The following is a 23,329-nucleotide window of genomic DNA, read 5'->3' on the forward strand; positions in this document are numbered from 1 at the left end:
AAGGTAAGAAGTAAAGTCAAAAAGAGGCTTGTTTCCACCCTGTTTCGAACAGGGGACCTTTCGCGTGTGAGGCGAATGTGATAACCACTACACCATGGAAACTGCTGCAAGAACACACCTTTGTCAAGACTTACAAGTTGATATTCGGCCGATGGAAAACAAGTGGCTCGCAAGTCTCATTGCTGTTATTAGCTACATTGCATTTCTTGCCTTTTGTGGATGTTGTTATATCCCTTGTGCACGTAGAATGTGCTCCACTTCGTAGCATTTCAAACGCTCTTCCTCTTAACTGAGTTCATGAACAAACGTTGTTATGCAGGCATTGGTGGTTCAGTGGAAGAATTCTCGCTTGCCATGCGTGAGACCCGGGTCCGATTCCCGGCCAATGCATCTGTTGCTTTTTTTAGATTTTAAATAATATTCATAAGGGACAAAAGCAATGTTTGTGACAACCGCAAGACACAGGCATTGCACTCAGAAGGCATATTGGACTCACCAAAGACTGAAGCAGAGTACTCCAAGTTACTCCCATCCAAAGACAATGACATTGGGCCATCGTAACAAGAGATTTTCTAATAATTGGGGGAGTAATGAATCAAATTCAAAAGTCAGTCTCTGCGGCGCAATTGGTCAGCGCGCTCGGCTGTTAACTGAGAGGATAGTTGTTCAAGCCCACCCAGGGACGATGCTTTGCCACGAGCACAATTTGAGGGTTTTCTTGTACAGCCCGTGTCCTTCTCTAAATTGGCACAATAGTTTCGAGATAAAACGTGTGCCACGTTTGCAACCGTGCTTGTTTAAAATACTGATAATCAATGCTCTCCCCTCAAATTGGCTATACGTTGAGCATAGGGTTATAGGCATCAAGTTGAAATCCATGATGTTCCAGGCGCTGTAGCTGTCAGTCAAAATGCCTGTTTGTTAAACGGGAGATGTTTGGCTGAAATCCTGTCAGTGTCTTGGTGTTTTTTCTGTATCACTTTCTCAGTTTTTTCCTAAACCACGTGAATGTGGTCCTAACTTCTATTCGTTTTGAATGAAATCCCAATGGATCCACAGAGTTTGATATTGACTACAATTTCTTAATAAGAAATGCAATTTTAAATGTGGACAAAACCAGCACTCAGAAATAAACACGACTTCAGTTGGGTTCCAAATCACTTTGTTACTAGTAGTTTGTCTGGATACTAACCAGGGTAAGCCTTGTTAGGTTTAAGACAGCAGAGTGGCGCAGCGGGAGCGTGCTGGGCCCATAACCCAGAGGTTGATGGATCGAAACCATCCTCTGCTAAGGTTTAGGTTTCAGGTGAATCTTTGACTGAATCTTGTATTGAAACAAAGGCCAACACCCATTCAGCCCACAGCTGTCTTCTCTAACTCTTTGGGAATTACATTTATGATTCCTGCTAAGGTGAGAGTTTAAACATCTTATAAGTCAATCTCAACAGTACAGTTACAATCCATCCAACGCCCGGAGAATACAGTGACTTGAATGAATGACAGATTTCACTGGTTTGTGCATGACATTCTCATGGAACCCAGCATTCATGATGTTGAAGCCTGAGGTCTGCCTATATGAGAACCCTCTAAATTTGGTGTTGTGTGTACTCAGCTGAACATGAGCTGATCAGGTATGTTGCAAACTACTTCATGATAAAAACACAGGACCTTGCTATTATTTATTTCCCGGTTTATGTATAAAGGTAAGAAGTAAAGTCAAAAAGAGGCTTGTTTCCACCCTGTTTCGAACAGGGGACCTTTCGCGTGTGAGGCGAATGTGATAACCACTACACCATGGAAACTGCTGCATGAACACACCTTTGTCAAGACTTACAAGTTGATATTCGGCCGATGGAAAACATGTGGCTCGCAAGTCTCATTGCTGTTATTAGCTGCATTGCATTTCTTGCCTTTTGTGGATGTTGTTATATCCCTTGTGCACGTAGAATGTGTTCCACTTCGTAGCATTTCAAACGCTCTTCCTCTTAACCGAGTTCATGAACCAACATTGTTATGCAGGCATTGGTGGTTCAGTGGTAGAATTCTCGCTTCCCATGCGGGAGACCCGGGTCCGATTCCCGGCGAATGCATCTGTTGCTTTTTTTAGATTTTAAATAATATTCATAAGGGACAAAAGCAATGTTTGTGACAACCGCAAGACACAGGCATTGCACTCAGAAGGCATATTGGACTCACCAAAGACAGAAGCAGAGTACTCCAAGTTACTCCCATCCAAAGACAATGACATTGGGCCATCGTAACAAGAGATTTTCTAATAATTGGGGGAGTAATGAATCAAATTTAAAAGTCAGTCTCTGCGGCGCAATTGGTCAGCGCGCTCGACTGTTAACTGAGAGGATAGTTGTTCAAGCCCGCCCAGGGACGATGCTTTTCCACGAGCACAATTTGAGGGTTTTCTTGTACAGCCCGTGTCCTTCTCTAAATTGGCACAATAGTTTCGAGATAAAACGTGTGCCACGTTTGCAACCGTGCTTGTTTAAAATAGTGATAATCAATGCTCTCCCCTCAAATTGGCTATCCGTTGAGTATAGGGTTATAGGCATCAAGTTGAAATCCATGATGTTCCAGGCGCTGTAGCTGTCAGTCAAGATGCCTGTTTGTTAAACGGGAGATGTTTGGCTGAAATCCTGTCAGTGTCTTGGTGTTTTTTCTGTATCACTTTCTCAGTTTGTTCTCAAACCACATGAATGTGGGCCTAACTTCTATTCGTTTTGAATGAAATCCCAATGGATCCACAGAGTTTGATGTTGACTACAATTTCTTAATAAGAAATGCCATTTTAAATGTGGACAAAACCAGCACTCAGAAATAAACACGACTTCAGTTGGGTTCCAAATCACTTTGTTACTAGTAGTTTGTCTGGATACTAACCAAAGTAAGCCCTTTTAGGCTTAAGACAGCAGAGTGGCGCAGCGGGAGCGTGCTGGGCCCATAACCCAGAGGTCGATGGATCGAAACCATCCTCTGCTAAGGTTTTGGTTTCAGGTGAATCTTTGACTTATTCATGTATTGAAACAAAGGCCAACACCCATTCAGCCCACAGCTGTCTTCTCTAACTCTTTGGGAATTACATTTATGATTCCTGCTAAGGTGAGAGTTTAAACATCTTATAAGTCAATCTCAACAGTACAGTTACAATCCATCCAACGCCCGGAGAATACAGTGACTTGAATGAATGACAGATTTCACTGGTTTGTGCATGACATTTCCACGGAACCCAGCCTTCATGATCTTGAAGCCTGAGGTCTGCCTATATGAGAACCCTCTAAATTTGGTGTTGTGTGTGCTCAGCTGAACATGAGCTGATCAGGTATGTTGCAAACTACTTCATGATAAAAACACAGGACCTTGCTATTATTTATTTCCCGGTTTATGTATAAAGGTAAGAAGTAAAGTCAAAAAAAGGCTTGTTTCCACTCTGTTTCGAACAGGGGACCTTTCGCGTGTTAGGCGAATGTGATAACCACTACACCATGGAAACTGCTGCAAGAACTCACCTTTGTCAAGACTTACAAGTTGATATTCGGCCGATGGAAAACATGTGGCTCGCAAGTCTCATTGCTGTTAGTAGCTGCATTGCATTTCTTGCCTTTTGTGGATGTTGTTATATCCCTTGTGCACGTAGAATGTGTTCCACGTCGTAGCATTTCAAACGCTCTTCCTCTTAACTGAGTTCATGAACAAAAGTTGTTATGCAGGCATTGGTGGCTCAGTGGAAGAATTCTCGCTTGCCATGCGGGAGACCCGGGTCCGATTCCCAGCCAATGCATCTGTTACTTTTTTTAGATTTTAAATAATATTCATAAGGGACAAAAGCAATGTTTGTGACAACCGCAAGACACAGGCATTCCACTCAGAAGGCATATTGGACTCACCAAAGACTGAAGCAGAGTACTACAAGTTACTCCCATCCAAAGACAATGACATTGGGCCATCGTAACAAGAGATTTTCTAATAATTGGGGGAGTAATGAATCAAATTTAATAGTCACTTTCTGCGGCGCAATTGGTCAGCGCGCTCGGCTGTTAACTGAGAGGATAGTTGTTCAAGCCCACCCAGGGACGATGCTTTGCCACGAGCACAATTTGAGGGTTTTCTTGTACAGCCCGTGTCCTTCTCTAAATTGGCACAATAGCTTCGAGATAAAACGTGTGCCACGTTTGCAACCGTGCTTGTTTAAAATAGTGATAATCAATGCTCTCCCCTCAAATTGGCTATCCGTTGAGTATAGGGTTATAGGCATCAAGTTGAAATCCATGATGTTCCAGGCGCTGTAGCTGTCAGTCAAGACGCCTGTTTGTTAAACGGGAGATGTTTGGCTGAAATCCTGTCAGTGTCTCGGTGTTTTTTCTGTATCACTTTCTCAGTTTGTTCTCAAACCACATGAATGTGGGCCTAACTTCTATTCGTTTTGAATGAAATCCCAATGGATCCACATAGTTTGATGTTGACTACAATTTCTTAATAAGAAATGCCATTTTAAATGTGGACAAAACCAGCACTCAGAAATAAACACGACTTCAGTTGGGTTCCAAATCACTTTGTTACTAGTAGTTTGTCTGGATACTAATCAGAGTAAGCCCTGTTAGGCTTAAGACAGCAGAGTGGCGCAGCGGGAGCGTGCTGGGCCCGTAATCCAGAGGTCGATGGATCGAAACCATCCTCTGCTAAGGATTAGGTTTCAGGTGAATCTTTGACTGATTCTTGTATTGAAACAAAGGCCTACACCCATTCAGCCCACAGCTGTCTTCTCTAACTCTTTGGGAATTACATTTATGATTCCTGCTAAGGTGAGAGTTTAAACATCTTATAAGTCAATCTCAATAGTACAGTTACAATCCATCCAACGCCCGGAGAATACAGTGACTTGAACGAATGACAGATTTCACTGGTTTGTGCATGACATTTTCATGGAACCCAGCATTCATGATGTTGAAGCCTGAGGTCTGCCTATATGAGAACCCTCTAAATTTGGTGTTGTGTGTGCTCAGCTGAACATGAGCTGATCAGGTATGTTGCAAACTACTTCATGATAAAAACACAGGACCTTGCTATTATTTATTTCCCGGTTTATGTATAAAGGTAAGAAGTAAAGTCAAAAAAAGGCTGGTTCCCACACTGTTTCGAACAAGGGACCTTTCACGTGTGAGTCGAATGTGATAACCACTACACCATGGAAACTGCTGCAAAAACGCACCTTTGTCAAGACTTACAATTTGATATTCGGCCGATGGAAAACATGTGGCTCGCAAGTCTCATTGTTGTTATTGGCTGCATTGCATTACTTGCCTTTTGTGGATGTTGTTATATCCCTTGTGCACGTAGAATGTGTTCCACTTCGTAGCATTTCAAACGCTCTTCCTCTTAACCGAGTTCATGAACAAACATTGTTGTGCAGGCATTGGTGGTTCAGTGGTAGAATTCTCGCTTGCCTTGCGGGAGACCCGGGTCCGATTCCTGGCCAATGCATCTGTTGCTTTCTTTAGATTTTAAATAATATTCATAAGGGACAAAAGCAATGTTTGTGACAACCGCAAGACACAGGAATTCCACTCAGAAGGTATATTGGACTCACCGAAGACTGAAGCAGAGTACTCCAAGTTACTCCCATCCAAAGACAATGACATTGGGCCATCGTAACAAGAGATTTTCTAATAATTGTGGGAGTAATGAATCAAATTTAGAAGTCAGTGTCTGTGGCGCAATTGGTCAGCGCGCTCGGCTGTTAACTGAGAGGCTGGTGGTTCAAGCCTACCCAGGGATGACACTTTGCCACGAGCACAGTTTGAGGGTTTTCTTGTACAGCCCATGTCATTCTCTAAATTGGTACAATAGTTTCGAGATAAAACGTGTGCCACGTTTGCAACCGTACTTGTTTAAAATACTGATAATACATTTTCTCCACTCAAATTGGCTATCCGATGAGTATAGGGTTATAGGCATCAAGTTGAAATCCATGATGTTCCAGACGCTGTAGCTGTCAGTCAAGATGCCTGTTTGTTAAACGGGAGATGTTTGGCTGAAATCCTGTCAGTGTCTTGGTGTTTTTTCTGTATCACTTTCTCAGTTTGTTCTCAAACCACGTGAATGTGGGCCTAACTTCTATTCGTTTTGAATGAAATCCCAATGGATCCACAGAGTTTGATGTTGACTACAATTTCTTAATAAGAAATGCCATTTTAAATGTGGACAAAACCAGCACTCAGAAATAAACACGACTTCAGTTGGGTTCCAAATCACTGCATTACTAGTAGTTTGTCTGGATACTAACCAGAGTAAGCCCAATTAGGTTAAAGACTGCTAAGGTTTAGGTTTCAGGTGAATCTGTGACTGAATCTTGTATTGAAACAAAGGCCAACACCCATTCAGCCCACAGCTGTGTTCTCTAACTCTTTGGGAATTACATTTATGATTCCTGCTAAGGTGAGAGTTTAAACATCTTATAAGTCAATTTTAACAGTACAGTTACAATCCATCCAACGCCCGGAGAATACAGTGACTTGAACGAATGACATATTTCACTGGTTTGTGCATGACATTTTCATGGAACCCAGCATTCATGATGTTGAAGCCTGAGGTCTGCCTCTATGAGAACCCTCTAAATTCGGGGTTGTGTGTGCTCAGCTGAACATGAGCTGATCAGGTAAGTTGCAAACTACTTCAGGATAAAAAAACAGGACCTTGCTATTATTTATTTCCCGGTTTATGTATAAAGATAAGAAGTAAAGTCAAAAAAAGGCTTGTTTCCACCCTATTTCGAACAGGGGACCTCTCGCGTGTGAGGCGAATGTGATAACCACTACACCATGGAAACTGCTAAAAGAACTCACCTTTTTCAAAACTTACAAGTTGATATTCGGCCGATGGAAAACATGTGGCTCGCAAGTCTCATTGCTGTTATTAGCTGCATTGCATTTCTTGCCTTTTGTGGATGTTGTTATATCCCTTGTGCACGTAGAATGTGTTCCACTTCGTAGCATTTCAAACGCTCTTCCTCTTAACAGAGTTCATGAACAAACATTGTTATGCAAGCATTGGTGGTTCAGTGGTAGAATTCTCGCTTGCCACGCGTGAGACCCGGGTCTGATTCCCGGCCAATGCATCTGTTGCTTTTTTTAGATTTTAAATAATATTCATAAGGGACAAAAGCAATGTTTGTGACAACCGCAAGACACAGGCATTCCACTCAGAAGGTATATTGGACTCACCGAAGGCTGAAGCAGAGTACTCCAAGTTACTCCCATCCAAAGACAATGACATTGGGCCATCGTAACAAGAGATATTCTAATAATTGGGGGAGTAATGAATCAAAAGTAGAAGTCAGTCTCTGTGGCGCATTTGGTCAGCGCGCTTGGCTGTTAACTGAGAGGATGGTGGTTCAAGCCCACCCAGGGACGACACTTTGCCACGAGCACAGTTTGAGGGTTTTCTTGTACAGCCCGTGTCTTTCTCTAAATTGGTACAATAGTTTGAGATAAAACGTTTGCAACCTTGCTTGTTTAAAATACTGATAATCAAGTTTCTCCACTCAAATTGGCTATCCTTTGAGGATAGGGTTATAGGCATCAAGTTGAAATCCATGATGTTCCAGGCGCTGTAGCTGTCAGTCAAGATGCCTGTTTGTTAAACGGGAGATGTTTGGCTGAAATCCTATCAGTGTCTTGGTGTTTTTTCTGTATCACTTTCTCAGTTTGTTCTCAAACCACTTGAATGTGGGCCTGACTTCTATTCGTTTTGAATGAAATCCCAATGGATCCACAGAAGAGAATTTAAGGGGATACCTTCTGTCCAAAAAATGATTTATGGGGGGTCATAAATCAATGATTTATGAGGGGTCAAGGTTAAAGGTCAAGGGTCAAAGGTCAAGGTCAAGTGAGTGTGGCTTACCCCGGAAGAGGGTGGAGTTAAGACCTTAGGTGGGAGTGGTTTAACCAGGAAGAGGTGGAGTTAAGACCTGAGGTGGGAGTTGTTTAACCAGGAAGAGGGTGGAGCTTTAACCAGGAACAGGGTGGAGTTAAAGCCTGAAGAGGGAGTGATTTAACCAGGAAGAGGGTGTAGTTTTAACCATGAAGAGGGTGGAGTTAAGACCGGAAGAGGGAGCGATTTAACCAGGAAGAGGGTGTAGTTTTAACCAGGAAGAGGGTGGGTTTAAGACCTGAAGAGGGTGGGTTTAAGACCTGAAGAGGAATTGGTTAAGAGGGAACAAAGGAGGGTTCAGGGTGAGGTCAGTTTTTAAGGAAGCTTGAGAATGTCATCTGATCAGCATCCGACCAGCCATTTGACAGTTTAAATGTTTACAATCGTCGCACACCGAAGATTGAGAATGTCATCTGATCAGCATCTGACCAGCCATTTGACAGTTTAAATGTTTACGATCGTTTGAAACAACAACCAGACTTCCCGAAAACATATTTAAAAGATTGGGAGGAACTAATTAGGTTAAGGTTAACCATATGTTTGACCCTGCTTCGATGTATTGATGGCTGGGAATGTTACGTGGGAAGATGTGGACACGCACACACGCGCGCTCACACACACACACACACTCACACACCATTACCTCTGCTTTACCACGTTATTAGACAATGGTTTAACTCCATTTAAGCATTTAAACGTTAAAAGCATTGCACGTGTACGACGTTGTAATACTTTTTTTTTTCCAGCCGATGACGACGAAGTGAAAGACGAAGAACTTTGCTTAAACGATCTTACAAAGTTGGAAGATGATTATTGAGGTGTGTTTAAACCTTCGAATTATTTAATATTATGTGTATTCATTATTTTGTTTCATAGAGGAATTGCCGTAAGATCCTAACGCGATCGTTTGAACACAATCGCAGTCTGGTGAGTCAAATTATTTTCATTTTACAAGAAAAAAAACATGCTGTATACAATACATATATACATATATTTACTTACAGATTTTCCGTTTACATCGTTGGATCCCCTTAATCGAGCAAGCACCGTCAATGGCCGTCGGAGACAGCCAGCAATTCCAGGCAGAGGAGAAGGCTTGATTGCGCCAAAGAACCCAGACATCGAAACCTTGGTCCGGGACAATACCATCGAAAACAACGGCGAATGTCCGACATGCCCCCGCCGTAAGTTTTTCTTGCTTTCTGTAAACTTTTTAAGATTCTCCGCCGTTTTAAAGAACTCCTCTCACTCCTCTGTCTTCCGCTCAAATGAATTTCGCGCCTAAGGGGAATGGGCGGGGACTGATTCCGGAGGTGGGCGGTTGTCTCCGGCAAGCAACCTTCTGGTGTGCATTAGCGCCACCTACTGAAATGGAGTGTGGACCAAGATGAATCCCTACTCTATATTCTTTTATTTAACCCAATGTTTTTTAAATACGTGTATCATGCTTTATATCCTATGTGTTGTGAATTCCATCCTACTATATCTTCCAAGGAACCCAAAGAAATGTTACCACACCTCCCGTTTTATTTATTCTGTAGATTGCCTGAACTATTTCATAAACTAAATCTTGTCTTGTTTCTGATGCTATGTTTTTTTTTATGCTCATCAATGCACTGTTGGAGTGCGAGCACACAACTACTTTCCTTGCTTTGTTTTCCTCTATCCAGTTAACTGCCATATAAATTGCTACCAATTCCCCCGTAAAAACAGATAGTTTATCACTGATTATTTTATTTAATACTATGTTTCCTTGTGGGATAACTGCTGCAGCTCCTACCTTACTTTTTATAGTTTTTGATGCATCCGTATATATCATATCTCAACCCATTTTTCTATCTGGTAACTATTTAAATTTCTATTCTTTAGTAATTGCATGTTTACCTTTGGGTTATCATACATCCACGGTGGTATTGCAGGAATTGGTACTGTAGGACTAACTTTAATATTGTCAATTTTAACTTTATTACATATGTCTCCTATAATCCACCCAAAACTATTATTTCTTTTTTTCTTTTTTTCTTGGCAGTTTGGTAGCACTTGACAAGTGGGATATCCTTGCTTCGATCCTTTTAAAGTTGCCCGATAAACTGCTGAGAGTTGATCTCTCCTCTTGTCCAAAGTTTTTCGTTCATTTTTACTTGTAATACTGCCATTAGGGTTGATGTAGTAGCTCCACAACATAACCTTAAAGCCTGTGACTGGATCCAGTCTATTTTCCCAAGTCCTGTTTTTGAAGCAGATTGGTAAATAATACATCCGTAATCAATAACAGATGGAATTAAAGTGATGTATATACATATATTGTTTTCAACGTCAACCTATCAGCCCCCCAATCATTACCCCTCAAAGCCCTCATTATATTTAACACCTTTTTACTTTTTCCCCTATTTTTAATTTTCCTGAAGGAACACTCCTGAAGGAATAAATAAAGTACTATCTAATCTAATCTAATCAAATCTATTTTGCTGATGTGGGTTGACTAGTTCATATTTTTATCAAACCATATTCCTAAATATTTAAATACTTGTACCTCTTCTATATTTTCACCGTAGAGTTTTTATTTGGAGCTTGTTTTGTACTTTTCTCTTTGTAAAATGTATGACTTTTGTCTTTCCGACAGAGAAACTTAAACCCCAAGCCGTTCCCCAGTCTTAAACATTATTTACCACTTTGTTAGTTTTTTTGATTATTTCTTTTAACTCTAAATAATATACTAGTCTTTCATTAATCATTTTTTCCATTACTTTCCCCAAATTTGAGGTCAAGGCTATCGTCCTATAATTTCCTGCCTCTTCCGGGTCTTACCCTGACTTGGATATTGGAATTATTACCGCTAATTTTCCCCTCTGCCGGTCATTCTCCTTCTTCATATATCCTGTCATATCATTTCAAGACCACTTCTTTGACGATGCTACCTAAGTTTTTGATCATTTGATAACTCACCAGGTGTTTTCCCTGTGACGTATTTTTAACCTTTTTCAAAATTCGAACCATTTCATTCAAAGAAAATGTCATATCCATAGTGTTGGTAATGCTATTATCGTTGTCTTCCATCATTTCCCCAATATTTAAACTCATCGTTTCTTCTCTCTTTTGTTTTTCTACATTTCTCAAATTATCATTACCGTGCACTTTAACAAATGTTTTTGCTAAAGGTTCTGCTGTTTCTTTACCCGTGACTACATCTTCTATAATAAATGTGGCACATCATCCTCTTTACCCATCATTCCTATCTTTACGAATCGTTATATATCCTTTTATTATAAAGTTTAATTTTGGCTTCAGCCATGTTTCTTGAATACAAATTATATGTGGTTTAGTTTTCATATTTTTAATATATCCCTTTAATTCATGTTCGGTTGCTATCAAACTTCTGGCATTCCACTGGACAATTAACAGGGTATTGGAATGTGGTAACATGACTCCGTCACGTCTACTCTCTGTAGTACAGCTTGCACCCGGTCCCAAGATAGTTCTTTCAACAACTTTGCTGCTGCTTTGACAATTATTTTGATCTTCTCAGTCTTATTTGTAGCCTGTTCTGTACAGTTTATTACGTAAGCCGGGAATACAACTAGTTTGTCCGTGGAAATTCCTGTATTTGTTGCCTCTTGTTTTTATTTTTTATTTCTTGAACTATTCACCCTTCTGTTCTCTTCTACACTTTCTTGATTTCTAACTTTAAATGCCTCTGCGTATGTAATATTTCTTTCAACTTTGATTTGTTGTACTTCTGTTGCCTGTTTCATGATGTATGGCTTTTGATTATTTCTTTTTTCAATCTACAATTCCAATAAATAACACATATTTCCAGATTACTGATAACTTTTTCAAAATAAAATGTAATTCCTGAATAAGATAATTGTATCGAATCCAATGGATTGTCTGGTCCTAAAATCTCTTTGTAATGTTTGTTTGATTCCCCCAAAATACGACGGAGTCTAATATGAAAAACATATGTGCCTCGTCAGCTGTAGTAAAAAAAAAAAAACCCATGCCTCCTCGGTCTAACCTCTCCCAGCCCCTTTTCTGCCGTGTCAAAGATGGATCAGAGACCACCTTTGCCCCTAACCCCCACTTCTTCTCCACTACCAAGAGAACAGTAATTAATCCGAGCTGAGTTTTTAGAAATATTCCAACATGACTTTTTACTTTCATTTTGTATCAAAGCTGAGTTGTGCTCTCTGGTTTATTTTGCAAATGAACCGACAGAACATGATCATGTACAAGACTCGCCTACCCACAATGCACTGCAGCCCAACGCTCCTGGTCGGATGTTTGTATCGGGTTTCATGGAGAGATGCGGTAAAGAGTGGTAGCCAAGACACACGGTCACACACGGTCACACTCGGCAATTATTTTGACCTGGGGAGCAGATTTAGAGGAAAAAATGTGTCTGGGGTGGCCGGGATATCTGATTTTCAGGTACAAAAAACTTCACAATGACACAAAATAAACACAAGAGTTAAACCTCACACTAAAAACAAGACATTTACTTGTACGTTCAAAAGACAGAATAGAACAAGACAAGACATGCAATGCCGTCTACAAAATGTTATGGAAATGTTAGTCATTACACATGTGGCTATGGTTTTGATGTATTTGTTACAGACATGTTTACGTCAAGTAACATCACATGGTTCCATTTGCACCTTTCAACAAATCTGAAAAGGAATATTAAGAAGTAAAACTTAAATTTAATCTTACCTCTTCTCCGAGCACACGGTGACTGTACATACGGGTCGAAAAATGTTGACCTAATTCAGCATTTCTCAAAGTGTGGGGAATAGAGACATGACAGGTGGGGCGCGAGGAACGGGGGGAAATTTCACTTTAATTTTTATTTTTTTACTATGCTTTCATTTTCTATACACACTGTAAATCACTTTGTGATTCTGTCTGTGAAATCCGCCGTATAAATAAATGTAAATTACTTATTTTTCCTGTAGGCTTTAAATTTCTCGGTAGGAGCGAAAGTTTGACAGACATAGCAACAGTAACTTGCAGGCGGGGCTAAGAGGAACAAACTTTCGCGCGGATGGGTAGCAGGCTAATGTGCGGACCACAATTACACAAAATGGATAAATTTGCAACTCGCACCTCAAAGGTCTGCACAGAAACAAAAATATGACGGGTCTAATCAACCAAAAAGTCAACCTAAAAGAAAATATGGTGAAGGGTATCTTGCTCTTGGATTCACGGCAGCGGTGGTGGGGGTAGAGGAGAGACGCCTGTGTGTTCTGTGTCTAAAACCGCTAGCAGCAGACAGCATGAGACCCAACAAATTAAAGAGACACCTCGAGACCACACATGATGTTCAATAAATTTGAAAATGTTGAGCTTGGCATTAGCGTTTTGTTGGGGCGATGGGGGTAGGTGGGCCTTGAAAACTAACCCCTTAGTCTAAAGTGGGGATGACAGAAAAAAAAAGTTTGAGAAGCCCTGACCTAATTGTACGGATCTCACTTTAAATGGCAAACTGATCATTTAAATGTTTTCACTTTGAATATGAAATGAGGAGTAAAATGTACAATGTACAATATTATCAATTATTTCACAATGACATGTTTTAAGGATATTGTACAGTATAATTAAATCTAAAATGAATGTGATTTTTTTTCAGGATCATTTTATTTTTAGCCAGTAAACAACTGTTATGTATCTTTTGAATTGGGTTTTCCCCTTTAAATAACAAAATTATAGAATTTTACAATATTCATTATTATTAAATATTAAATGTGCCGACTAGTTTTACGGCATACATCATCCCCCCTTTACCCATTTGTTAAAAAGACGAAAGTGAATGCAAACGCCTACGTGCTGTCAGAAAACTAAAATAAGAAGAATGGCTTTGTGCAATTACTGCTATCCTGGCACAAGTTATAAAAAAAACAAAGTTACCAAATTGTTTTCCGAGGAGACAAAAAAAAAGAAAAAGGGAGGGACAATCAAGGATCAACAATGGCACGATTTTCACTAGCTTGCGTGAGGTCAAAGACGAGAGATTTTAGACCAATGCTGCCTTGCATCTGTTCCTGCTAAACTAGTAAGTGACTTTCAATGCTCAAATCAGAATAATAATGCTAATTTTAGCTACTGGAAATTTGTGTGGTGGCAATAAATACCCACCAGCGCGATACTTCGCAGTTCCACACTGACCAACCACGCAACAAACTCAAAAGAACTGTACAAGGAAAAAACAATGCAGTGAATTCAAACTGCAAATATAAGGTTTGAGTAAAATATGTAGGTTGGTGTGAATGTTGTCCGTCTATCTATGTTGACCCTGCAATGAGGTGGTGACTTGTCCAGGGTGTACACCTCCTTCCGCCTGATTTTAGCTGAGATAGGCGCCAGCGCCCCCCGCGACCCCAAAAGGGAATAAGCGGTAGAAAATGGATGTAGGTTCCTACTGTGGAAAGTTCAGTAATACAGAATCACTGTGGCATTATCGTGTCAGTTTGACGCTATATGCGCTAGTCCTCATGGTAAATGTGGTTTTCCTTTTGGGAAAACGCCATCGCTTTGGTTCACTGGTGCGGCCAATATTAACCAAAACTGAAAGTTCTTAAGTGGGGCTTTAAGTAGAGTTTATAAATCTTGTATCTGTGCCACATATAGCCTTATTTCAGTGTCAACAGTCTCCAGCTTACTTGCTACACAGTTTTGGCTCTGCCCATCCCTGTGCAGTTATTGGACCGACATTTTTAATACTTTGTCTGTTGTAATTAACCACTAGGCCTTCTTTGCTTTTATTTGTTGTTGTATCTTTACGTCAGCAATTGGGACTTTTTGAATGAAATTGTCTGTGGCTCCATGTTAACGAAGTTGCCTGTACTATTTGACTGATGCATTTTATTGATTGATTTATTATTTTTCTTTCTTTTTCGTTTTGTGTGTCTTGTTTTTTAGGGGGAAAGGAACATTTAAATAACCCAGAGGTCGATGGATCGAAACCATCCTCTGCTAAGGTTTAGGTTTCAGGTGAATCTTTGACTGATTCTTGTATTGAAACAAAGGCCAACACCCATTCAGCCCACAGCTGTCTTCTCTAACTCTTTGGGAATTACATTTATGATTCCTGCTAAGGTGAGAGTTTAAACATCTTATAAGTCAATCTCAACAGTACAGTTACAATCCATCCAACGCCCGGAGAATACAGTGACTTGAATGAATGACAGATTTCACTGGTTTGTGCATGACATTCTCATGGAACCCAGCATTCATGATGTTGAAGCCTGAGGTCTGCCTATATGAGAACCCTCTAAATTTGGTGTTGTGTGTGCTCAGCTGAACATGAGCTGATCAGGTATGTTGCAAACTACTTCATGATAAAAACACAGGACCTTGCTATTATTTATTTCCCGGTTTATGTATAAAGGTAAGAAATAAAGTAAAAAAAAAGGCTTGTTTCCACCCTGTTTCAAACAGGGGACCCTTCGCGTGTTAGGCGAATGTGATAACCACTACACCATGGAAACTGCTGCAAGAACACACCTTTGTCAAGACTCACAAGTTGATATTCGGCCGATGGAAAACATGTGGCTCGCAAGTCTCATTGCTGTTATTAACTGCATTGCATTTCTTGCCTTTTGTGGATGTTGTTATATCCCTTGTGCACGTAGAATGTGTTCCACTTCGTAGCATTTCAAACGCTCTTCCTCTTAACGGAGTTCATGAACCAACATTGTTATGCAGGCATTGGTGGTTCAGTGGTAGAATTCTTGCTTCCCATGCGGGAGACCCGGGTCCGATTCCCGGGTAATTCATCTGTTGCTTTTTTTAGATTTTAAATAATATTCATAAGGGACAAAAGCGATTTTTGTGACAACCGCAAGACACAGGCATTCCACTCAGAAGGCATATTGGACTTACCGAAGACTGAAGTGGAGTACTCCAAGTTACTCCCATCCAAAGACAATGACATTGGGCCATCGTAAAAAGATATTTTCTAATAATTGGGGGAGTAATGAATCAAGTTTAGAAGTCAGTCTCTGTTGCGCAATTGGTCAGCGCGCTCAGCTGTTAACTGAGAGGACGGGGGTTCAAGCCCACCCAGGGACGACACTTTGCCACGAGCACAGTTTGAGGGGTTTCTTGTACAACCCGTGTGCTTCTCTAAATTGGCACAATTGTTTTGAGATAAAACGTGTGCCGCGTTTGCAACCGTGCTTGTTTAAAATACTGATAATCAATGCTCTCCCCTCAAATTGGCGATACGTTGAGCATAGGGTTATAGGCATCAAGTTGAAATCCATGATGTTCCAGGCGCTGTAGCTGTCAGTCAAGATGCCTGTTTGTTAAACGGGAGATGTTTGGCTGAAATCCTGTCAGTGTCTTGGTGTTTTTTCTGTATCACTTTCTCAGTTTGTTCTCAAACCACATGAATGTGGGCCTAACTTCTATTCGTTTTGAATGAAATCCCAATGGATCCACAGAGTTTGATGTTGACTACAATTTCTTAATAAGAAATGCCATTTTAAATGTGGACAAAACCAGCACTCAGAAATAAACACGACTTCAGTTGGGTTCCAAATCACTTTGTTACTAGTAGTTTGTCTGGATACTAACCAGGGTAAGCCTTGTTAGGTTTAAGACAGCAAAGTGGCGCAGCGGGAGCGTGCTGGGCCCATAACCCAGAGGTTGATGGATCGAAACCATCCTCTGCTAAGGTTTAGGTTTCAGGTGAATCTTTGAATGATTCATGTATTGAAACAAAGGCCAACACCCATTCAGCCCACAGCTGTCATCTCTAACTATTTGGGAATTACATTTATGATTCCTGCTAAGGTGAGAGTTTAAACATCTTATAAGTCAATCTCAACAGTACAGTTACAATCCATCCAACGCCCGGAGAATACAGTGACTTGAATGAATGACATATTTCACTGGTTTGTGCATGACATTTCCACGGAACCCAGCCTTCATGATCTTGAAGCCTGAGGTCTGCCTATATGAGAACCCTCTAAATTTGGTGTTGTGTGTGCTCAGCTGAACATGAGCTGATCAGGTATGTTGCAAACTACTTCATGATAAAAACACAGGACCTTGCTATTATTTATTTCCCGGTTTATGTATAAAGGTATGAAGTAAAGTCAAAAAAAGGCTTGTTTCCACCCTGTTTCGAACAGGGGACCTTTCGCGTGTTAGGCGGATGTGATAACCACTACACCATGGAAACTGCTGTAAGAACTCACCTTTGTCAAGACTTACAAGTTGATATTCGGCCGATGGAAAACATGTGGCTCGCAAGTCTCATTGCTGTTAGTAGCTGCATTGCATTTCTTGCCTTTTGTGGATGTTGTTATATCCCTTGTGCACGTAGAATGTGTTCCACGTCGTAGCATTTCAAACGCTCTTCCTCTTAACCGAGTTCATGAACAAAAGTTGTTATACAGGCATTGGTGGTTCAGTGGAAGAATTCTCGCTTGCCATGCGGGAGACCCGGGTCCGATTCCCGGCCAATGCATCTGTTACTTTTTTTAGATTTTAAATAATATTCATAAGGGACAAAAGCAATGTTTGTGACAACCGCAAGACACAGGCATTGCACTCAGAAGGCATATTGGACTCACCAAAGACTGAAGCAGAGTACTCCAAGTTACTCCCATCCAAAGACAATGACATTGGGCCATCCTAACAAGAGATTTTCTAATAATTGGGGGAGTAATGAATCAAATTCAAAAGTCAGTCTCTGCGGCGCAATTGGTCAGCGCGCTCGGCTGTTAACTGAGAGGATAGTTGTTCAAGCCCACCCAGGGACGATGCTTTGCCACGAGCACAATTTGAGGGTTTTCTTGTACAGCCCGTGTCCTTCTCTAAATTGGCACAATAGTTTCGAGATAAAACGTGTGCCACGTTTGCAACCGTGCTTGTTTAAAATACTGATAATCAATGCTCTCCCCTCAAATTGGCTATACGTTGAGTATAGGGTTATAGGCATCAAGTTGAAATCCATGATGTTCCAGGCGCTGTAGCTGTCAGTCAAAATGCCTGTTTGTTAAACGGGAGATGTTTGGCTGAAATCCTGTCAGTGTCTTGGTGTTTTTTCTGTATCACTTTCTCAGTTTTTTCCTAAACCACGTGAATGTGGGCCTAAATTCTATTCGTTTTGAATGAAATCCCAATGGATCCACAGAGTTTGATATTCACTACAATTTCTTAATAAGAAATGCCATTTTAAATGTGGACAAAACCAGCACTCAGAAATAAACACGACTTCAGTTGGGTTCCAAATCACTTTGTTACTAGTAGTTTGTCTGGATACTAACCAGGGTAAGCCTTGTTAGGTTTAAGACAGCAGAGTGGCGCAGCGGGAGAGTGCTGGGCCCATAACCCAGAGGTTGATGGATCGAAACCATCCTCTGCTAAGGTTTAGGATCAGGTGAATCTTTGACTGATTCTTGTATTGAAACAAAGGCCAACACCCATTCAGCCCACAGCTGTCTTCTCTAACTCTTTGGGAATTACATTTATGATTCCTGCTAAGGTGAGAGTTTAAACATCTTATAAGTCAATCTCAACAGTACAGTTACAATCCATCCAACGCCCGGAGAATACAGTGACTTGAATGAATGACAGATTTCACTGGTTTGTGCATGACATTCTCATGGAACCCAGCATTCATGATGTTGAAGCCTGAGGTCTGCCTATATGAGAACCCTCTAAATTTGGTGTTGTGTGTACTCAGCTGAACATGAGCTGATCATGTATGTTGCAAACTACTTCATGATAAAAACACAGGACCTTGCTATTATTTATTTCCCGGTTTATGTATAAAGGTAAGAAGTAAAGTCAAAAAGAGGCTTGTTTCCACCCTGTTTCGAACAGGGGACCTTTCGCGTGTTAGGCGAATGTGATAACCACTACACCATGGAAACTGCTGCAAGAACTCACCTTTGTCAAGACTTACAAGTTGATATTCGGCCGATGGAAAACATGTGGCTCGCAAGTCTCATTGCTGTTATTAGCTGCATTGCATTTCTTGCCTTTTGTGGATGTTGTTATATCCCTTGTGCACGTAGAATGTGTTCAACGTCGTAGCATTTCAAACGCTCTTCCTCTTAACCGAGTTCATGAACCAACATTGTTATGCAGGCATTGGTGGGTCAGTGGTAGAATTCTCGCTTCCCATGCGGGAGACCCGGGTCCGATTCCCGGCGAATGCATCTGTTGCTTTTTTTAGATTTTAAATAATATTCATAAGGGACAAAAGCAATGTTTGTGACAACCGCAAGACACAGGCATTGCACTCAGAAGGCATATTGGACTCACCAAAGACTGAAGCAGAGTACTCCAAGTTACTCCCATCCAAAGACAATGACATTGGGCCATCGTAACAAGAGATTTTCTAATAATTGGGGGAGTAATGAATCAAATTTAAAAGTCAGTCTCTGCGGCGCAATTGGTCAGCGCGCTCGACTGTTAACTGAGAGGATAGTTGTTCAAGCCCACCCAGGGACGATGCTTTTCCACGAGCACAATTTGAGGGTTTTCTTGTACAGCCCGTGTCCTTCTCTAAATTGGCACAATAGTTTCGAGATAAAACGTGTGCCACGTTTGCAACCGTGCTTGTTTAAAATACTGATAATTAATGCTCTCCCCTCAAATTGGCTATACGTTGAGTATAGGGTTATAGGCATCAAGTTGAAATCCATGATGTTCCAGGCGCTGTAGCTGTCAGTCAAAATGCCTGTTTGTTAAACGGGAGATGTTTGGCTGAAATCCTGTCAGTGTCTTGGTGTTTTTTCTGTATCACTTTCTCAGTTTTTTCCTAAACCACGTGAATGTGGGCCTAAATTCTATTCGTTTTGAATGAAATCCCAATGGATCCACAGAGTTTGATATTCACTACAATTTCTTAATAAGAAATGCCATTTTAAATGTGGACAAAACCAGCACTCAGAAATAAACACGACTTCAGTTGGGTTCCAAATCACTTTGTTACTAGTAGTTTGTCTGGATACTAACCAGGGTAAGCCTTGTTAGGTTTAAGACAGCAGAGTGGCGCAGCGGGAGAGTGCTGGGCCCATAACCCAGAGGTTGATGGATCGAAACCATCCTCTGCTAAGGATTAGGTTTCAGGTGAATCTTTGACTGATTCTTGTATTGAAACAAAGGCCAACACCCATTCAGCCCACAGCTGTCTTCTCTAACTCTTTGGGAATTACATTTATGATTCCTGCTAAGGTGAGAGTTTAAACATCTTATAAGTCAATCTCAATAGTACAGTTACAATCCAGCCAACGCCCGGAGAATACAGTGACTTGAATGAATGACAGATTTCACTGGTTTGTGCATGACATTTCCATGGAACCCAGCATTCATGATGTTGAAGCCTGAGGTCTGCCTATATGAGAACCCTCTAAATTTGGTGTTGTGTGTGCTCAGCTGAACATGAGCTGATCAGGTATGTTGCAAACTACTTCATGATAAAAACACAGGACCTTGCTATTATTTATTTCCCGGTCTATGTATAAAGGTAAGAAGTGAAGTCAAAAAAAGGCTTGCTTCCACCCTGTTTCGAACAGGGGACCTTTCGCGTGTGAGGCGAATGTGATAACCGCTACACCATGGAAACTGCTGCAAGAACACACCTTTGTCAAGACTTACAAGTTGATATTCGGCCGATGGAAAACATGTGGCTCGCAAGTCTCATTGCTGTTATTAACTGCATTGCATTTCTCTCCTTTTGTGGATTTTGTTATATCCCTTGTACACGTAGAATGTGCTCCACTTTGTAGCATTTCAAACGCTCTTCCTCTTAACTGAGTTCATGAACAAACGTTGTTATGCAGGCATTGGTGGTTCAGTGGAAGAATTCTCGCTTGCCATGCGGGAGACCCGGGTCCGATTCCCGGCCAATGCATCTGTTGCTTTTTTTAGATTTTAAATAATATTCATAAGGGACAAAAGCAATGTTTGTGACAACCGCAAGACACAGGCATTGCACTCAGAAGGCATATTGGACTCACCAAAGACTGAAGCAGAGTACTCCAAGTTACTCCCATCCAAAGACAATGACATTGGGCCACCGTAACAAGAGATTTTCTAATAATTGGGGGAGTAATGAATCAAATTCAAAAGTCAGTCTCTGCGGCGCAATTGGTCAGCGCGCTCGGCTGTTAACTGAGAGGATAGTTGTTCAAGCCCACCCAGGGACGATGCTTTGCCACGAGCACAATTTGAGGGTTTTCTTGTACAGCCCGTGTCCTTCTCTAAATTGGCACAATAGTTTCGAGATAAAACGTGTGCCACGTTTGGAACCGTGCTTGTTTAAAATACTGATAATCAATGCTCTCCCCTCAAATTGGCTATACGTTGAGTAAAGGGTTATAGGCTTCAAGTTGAAATCCATGATGTTCCAGGCGCTGTAGCTGTCAGTCAAAATGCCTGTTTGTTAAACAGGAGATGTTTGGCTGAAATCCTGTCAGTGTCTTGGTGTTTTTTCTGTATCACTTTCTCAGTTTTTTCCTAAACCACGTGAATGTGGGCCTAACTTCTATTCGTTTTGAATGAAATCCCAATGGATCCACAGAGTTTGATGTTTACTACAATTTCTTAATAAGAAATGCCATTTTAAACGTGGACAAAACCAGCACTCAGAAATAAACACGACTTCAGTTGGGTTCCAAATCACTTTGTTACTAGTAGTTTGTCTGGATACTAACCAGAGTAAGCCCTATTAGGTGTAAGACAGCAGAGTGGCGCAGCGGGAGCGTGCTGGGCCCATAACCCAGAGGTCGATGGATCGAAACCATCCTCTGCTAAGGTTTAGGTTTCAGGTGAATCTTTGACTGATTCTTGTATTGAAACAAAGGCCAACACCCATTCATCCCACAGCTGTCTTCTCTAACTCTTTGGGAATTACATTTATGATTCCTGCTAAGGTGAGAGTTTAAACATCTTATAAGTCAATCTCAACAGTACAGTTACAATCCATCCAACGCCCGGAGAATACATTGACTTGAATGAATGACAGATTTCACTGGTTTGTGCATGACATTCTCATGGAACCCAGCATTCATGATGTTGAAGCCTGAGGTCTGCCTATATGAGAACCCTCTAAATTTGGTGTTGTGTGTGCTCAGCTGAACATGAGCTGATCAGGTATGTTGCAAACTACTTCATGATAAAAACACAGGACCTTGCTATTATTTATTTCCCGGTTTATGTATAAAGGTAAGAAGTAAAGTAAAAAAAAAGGCTTGTTTCCACCCTGTTTCAAACAGGGGACCCTTCGCGTGTTAGGCGAATGTGATAACCACTACACCATGGAAACTGCTGCAAGAACACACCTTTGTCAAGACTCACAAGTTGATATTCCGCCGATGGAAAACATGTGGCTCGCAAGTCTCATTGCTGTTATTAACTGCATGGCATTTCTTGCCTTTTGTGGATGTTGTTATATCCCTTGTGCACGTAGAATGTGTTCCACTTCGTAGCATTTCAAACGCTCTTCCTCTTAACCGAGTTCATGAACCAACATTGTTATGCAGGCATTGGTGGTTCAGTGGTAGAATTCTCGCTTCCCATGCGGGAGACCCGGGTCCGATTCCCGGCTAATTCATCTGTTGCTTTTTTTAGATTTTAAATAATATTCATAAGGGACAAAAGCGATTTTTGTGACAACCGCAAGACACAGGCATTCCACTCAGAAGGCATATTGGACTTACCGAAGACTGAAGTGGAGTACTCCAAGTTACTCCCATCCAAAGACAATGACATTGGGCCATCGTAAAAAGAGATTTTCTAATAATTGGGGGAGTAATGAATCAGGTTTTGAAGTCAGTCTCTGTTGCGCAATTGGTCAGCGCGCTCAGCTGTTAACTGAGAGGATGGGGGTTCAAGCCCACCCAGTGGACGACACTTTGCCACGAGCACAGTTTGAGGGGTTTCTTCTACAACCCGTGTGCTTCTCTAAATTGGCACAATTGTTTTGAGATAAAACGTGTGCCGCGTTTGCAACCGTGCTTGTTTAAAATACTGATAATCATTGCTCTCCCCTCAAATTGGCGATACGTTGAGCATAGGGTTATAGGCATTAAGTTGAAATCCATGATGTTCCAGGCGCTGTAGCTGTCAGTCAAGATGCCTGTTTGTTAAACGGGAGATGTTTGGCTGAAATCCTGTCAGTGTCTTGGTGTTTTTTCTGTATCACTATCTCAGTTTTTTCCTAAACCACGTGAATGTGGGCCTAAATTCTATTCGTTTTGAATGAAATCCCAATGGATCCACAGAGTTTGATATTGACTACAATTTCTTAATAAGAAATGCCATTTTAAATGTGGACAAAACCAGCACTCAGAAATAAACACGACTTCAGTTGGGTTCCAAATCACTTTGTTACTAGTAGTTTGTCTGGATACTAACCAGGGTAAGCCTTGTT

At 41.1% G+C, this 23,329-nt stretch overlaps 20 non-coding genes across 20 annotated transcripts; 11 read left to right on the forward strand and 9 right to left on the reverse strand.

Annotated features, from left to right (window-relative positions):
- Positions 1-29: 29 nt before the first annotated feature.
- trnav-cac (transfer RNA valine (anticodon CAC)) lies at positions 30-102 on the reverse strand. The gene has a single exon. It is a non-coding gene; the product is annotated as a tRNA-Val (tRNA).
- Positions 103-319: 217 nt separating this feature from the next.
- trnag-gcc (transfer RNA glycine (anticodon GCC)) lies at positions 320-390 on the forward strand. Its single transcript has one exon. It is a non-coding gene; the product is annotated as a tRNA-Gly (tRNA).
- Positions 391-1,729: 1,339 nt separating this feature from the next.
- Positions 1,730-1,802, reverse strand: trnav-cac (transfer RNA valine (anticodon CAC)). Its single transcript has one exon. It is a non-coding gene; the product is annotated as a tRNA-Val (tRNA).
- A 217-nt stretch (positions 1,803-2,019) lies between these two features.
- On the forward strand, positions 2,020-2,090 carry trnag-ccc (transfer RNA glycine (anticodon CCC)). Its single transcript has one exon. It is a non-coding gene; the product is annotated as a tRNA-Gly (tRNA).
- Positions 2,091-3,429: 1,339 nt separating this feature from the next.
- Positions 3,430-3,502, reverse strand: trnav-aac (transfer RNA valine (anticodon AAC)). Its single transcript has one exon. It is a non-coding gene; the product is annotated as a tRNA-Val (tRNA).
- Positions 3,503-4,619: 1,117 nt separating this feature from the next.
- trnat-cgu (transfer RNA threonine (anticodon CGU)) lies at positions 4,620-4,691 on the forward strand. The gene has a single exon. It is a non-coding gene; the product is annotated as a tRNA-Thr (tRNA).
- A 728-nt stretch (positions 4,692-5,419) lies between these two features.
- Positions 5,420-5,490, forward strand: trnag-gcc (transfer RNA glycine (anticodon GCC)). Its single transcript has one exon. It is a non-coding gene; the product is annotated as a tRNA-Gly (tRNA).
- A 221-nt stretch (positions 5,491-5,711) lies between these two features.
- trnan-guu (transfer RNA asparagine (anticodon GUU)) lies at positions 5,712-5,785 on the forward strand. The gene has a single exon. It is a non-coding gene; the product is annotated as a tRNA-Asn (tRNA).
- A 977-nt stretch (positions 5,786-6,762) lies between these two features.
- On the reverse strand, positions 6,763-6,835 carry trnav-cac (transfer RNA valine (anticodon CAC)). Its single transcript has one exon. It is a non-coding gene; the product is annotated as a tRNA-Val (tRNA).
- A 217-nt stretch (positions 6,836-7,052) lies between these two features.
- On the forward strand, positions 7,053-7,123 carry trnag-gcc (transfer RNA glycine (anticodon GCC)). Its single transcript has one exon. It is a non-coding gene; the product is annotated as a tRNA-Gly (tRNA).
- Positions 7,124-7,344: 221 nt separating this feature from the next.
- trnan-guu (transfer RNA asparagine (anticodon GUU)) lies at positions 7,345-7,418 on the forward strand. Its single transcript has one exon. It is a non-coding gene; the product is annotated as a tRNA-Asn (tRNA).
- A 7,931-nt stretch (positions 7,419-15,349) lies between these two features.
- Positions 15,350-15,422, reverse strand: trnav-aac (transfer RNA valine (anticodon AAC)). The gene has a single exon. It is a non-coding gene; the product is annotated as a tRNA-Val (tRNA).
- Positions 15,423-15,931: 509 nt separating this feature from the next.
- Positions 15,932-16,005, forward strand: trnan-guu (transfer RNA asparagine (anticodon GUU)). The gene has a single exon. It is a non-coding gene; the product is annotated as a tRNA-Asn (tRNA).
- Positions 16,006-17,049: 1,044 nt separating this feature from the next.
- Positions 17,050-17,122, reverse strand: trnav-aac (transfer RNA valine (anticodon AAC)). The gene has a single exon. It is a non-coding gene; the product is annotated as a tRNA-Val (tRNA).
- Positions 17,123-17,339: 217 nt separating this feature from the next.
- On the forward strand, positions 17,340-17,410 carry trnag-gcc (transfer RNA glycine (anticodon GCC)). The gene has a single exon. It is a non-coding gene; the product is annotated as a tRNA-Gly (tRNA).
- A 1,338-nt stretch (positions 17,411-18,748) lies between these two features.
- Positions 18,749-18,821, reverse strand: trnav-aac (transfer RNA valine (anticodon AAC)). Its single transcript has one exon. It is a non-coding gene; the product is annotated as a tRNA-Val (tRNA).
- Positions 18,822-20,448: 1,627 nt separating this feature from the next.
- On the reverse strand, positions 20,449-20,521 carry trnav-cac (transfer RNA valine (anticodon CAC)). The gene has a single exon. It is a non-coding gene; the product is annotated as a tRNA-Val (tRNA).
- A 217-nt stretch (positions 20,522-20,738) lies between these two features.
- Positions 20,739-20,809, forward strand: trnag-gcc (transfer RNA glycine (anticodon GCC)). Its single transcript has one exon. It is a non-coding gene; the product is annotated as a tRNA-Gly (tRNA).
- Positions 20,810-22,149: 1,340 nt separating this feature from the next.
- trnav-aac (transfer RNA valine (anticodon AAC)) lies at positions 22,150-22,222 on the reverse strand. The gene has a single exon. It is a non-coding gene; the product is annotated as a tRNA-Val (tRNA).
- Positions 22,223-22,439: 217 nt separating this feature from the next.
- On the forward strand, positions 22,440-22,510 carry trnag-ccc (transfer RNA glycine (anticodon CCC)). Its single transcript has one exon. It is a non-coding gene; the product is annotated as a tRNA-Gly (tRNA).
- The last annotated feature ends 819 nt before the right edge of the window (positions 22,511-23,329 follow it).

This window comes from Nerophis ophidion, linkage group LG01 (assembly GCF_033978795.1).
Source record: "Nerophis ophidion isolate RoL-2023_Sa linkage group LG01, RoL_Noph_v1.0, whole genome shotgun sequence".
In the NCBI taxonomy this organism is placed as follows: Eukaryota; Metazoa; Chordata; class Actinopteri; order Syngnathiformes; family Syngnathidae; genus Nerophis; species Nerophis ophidion.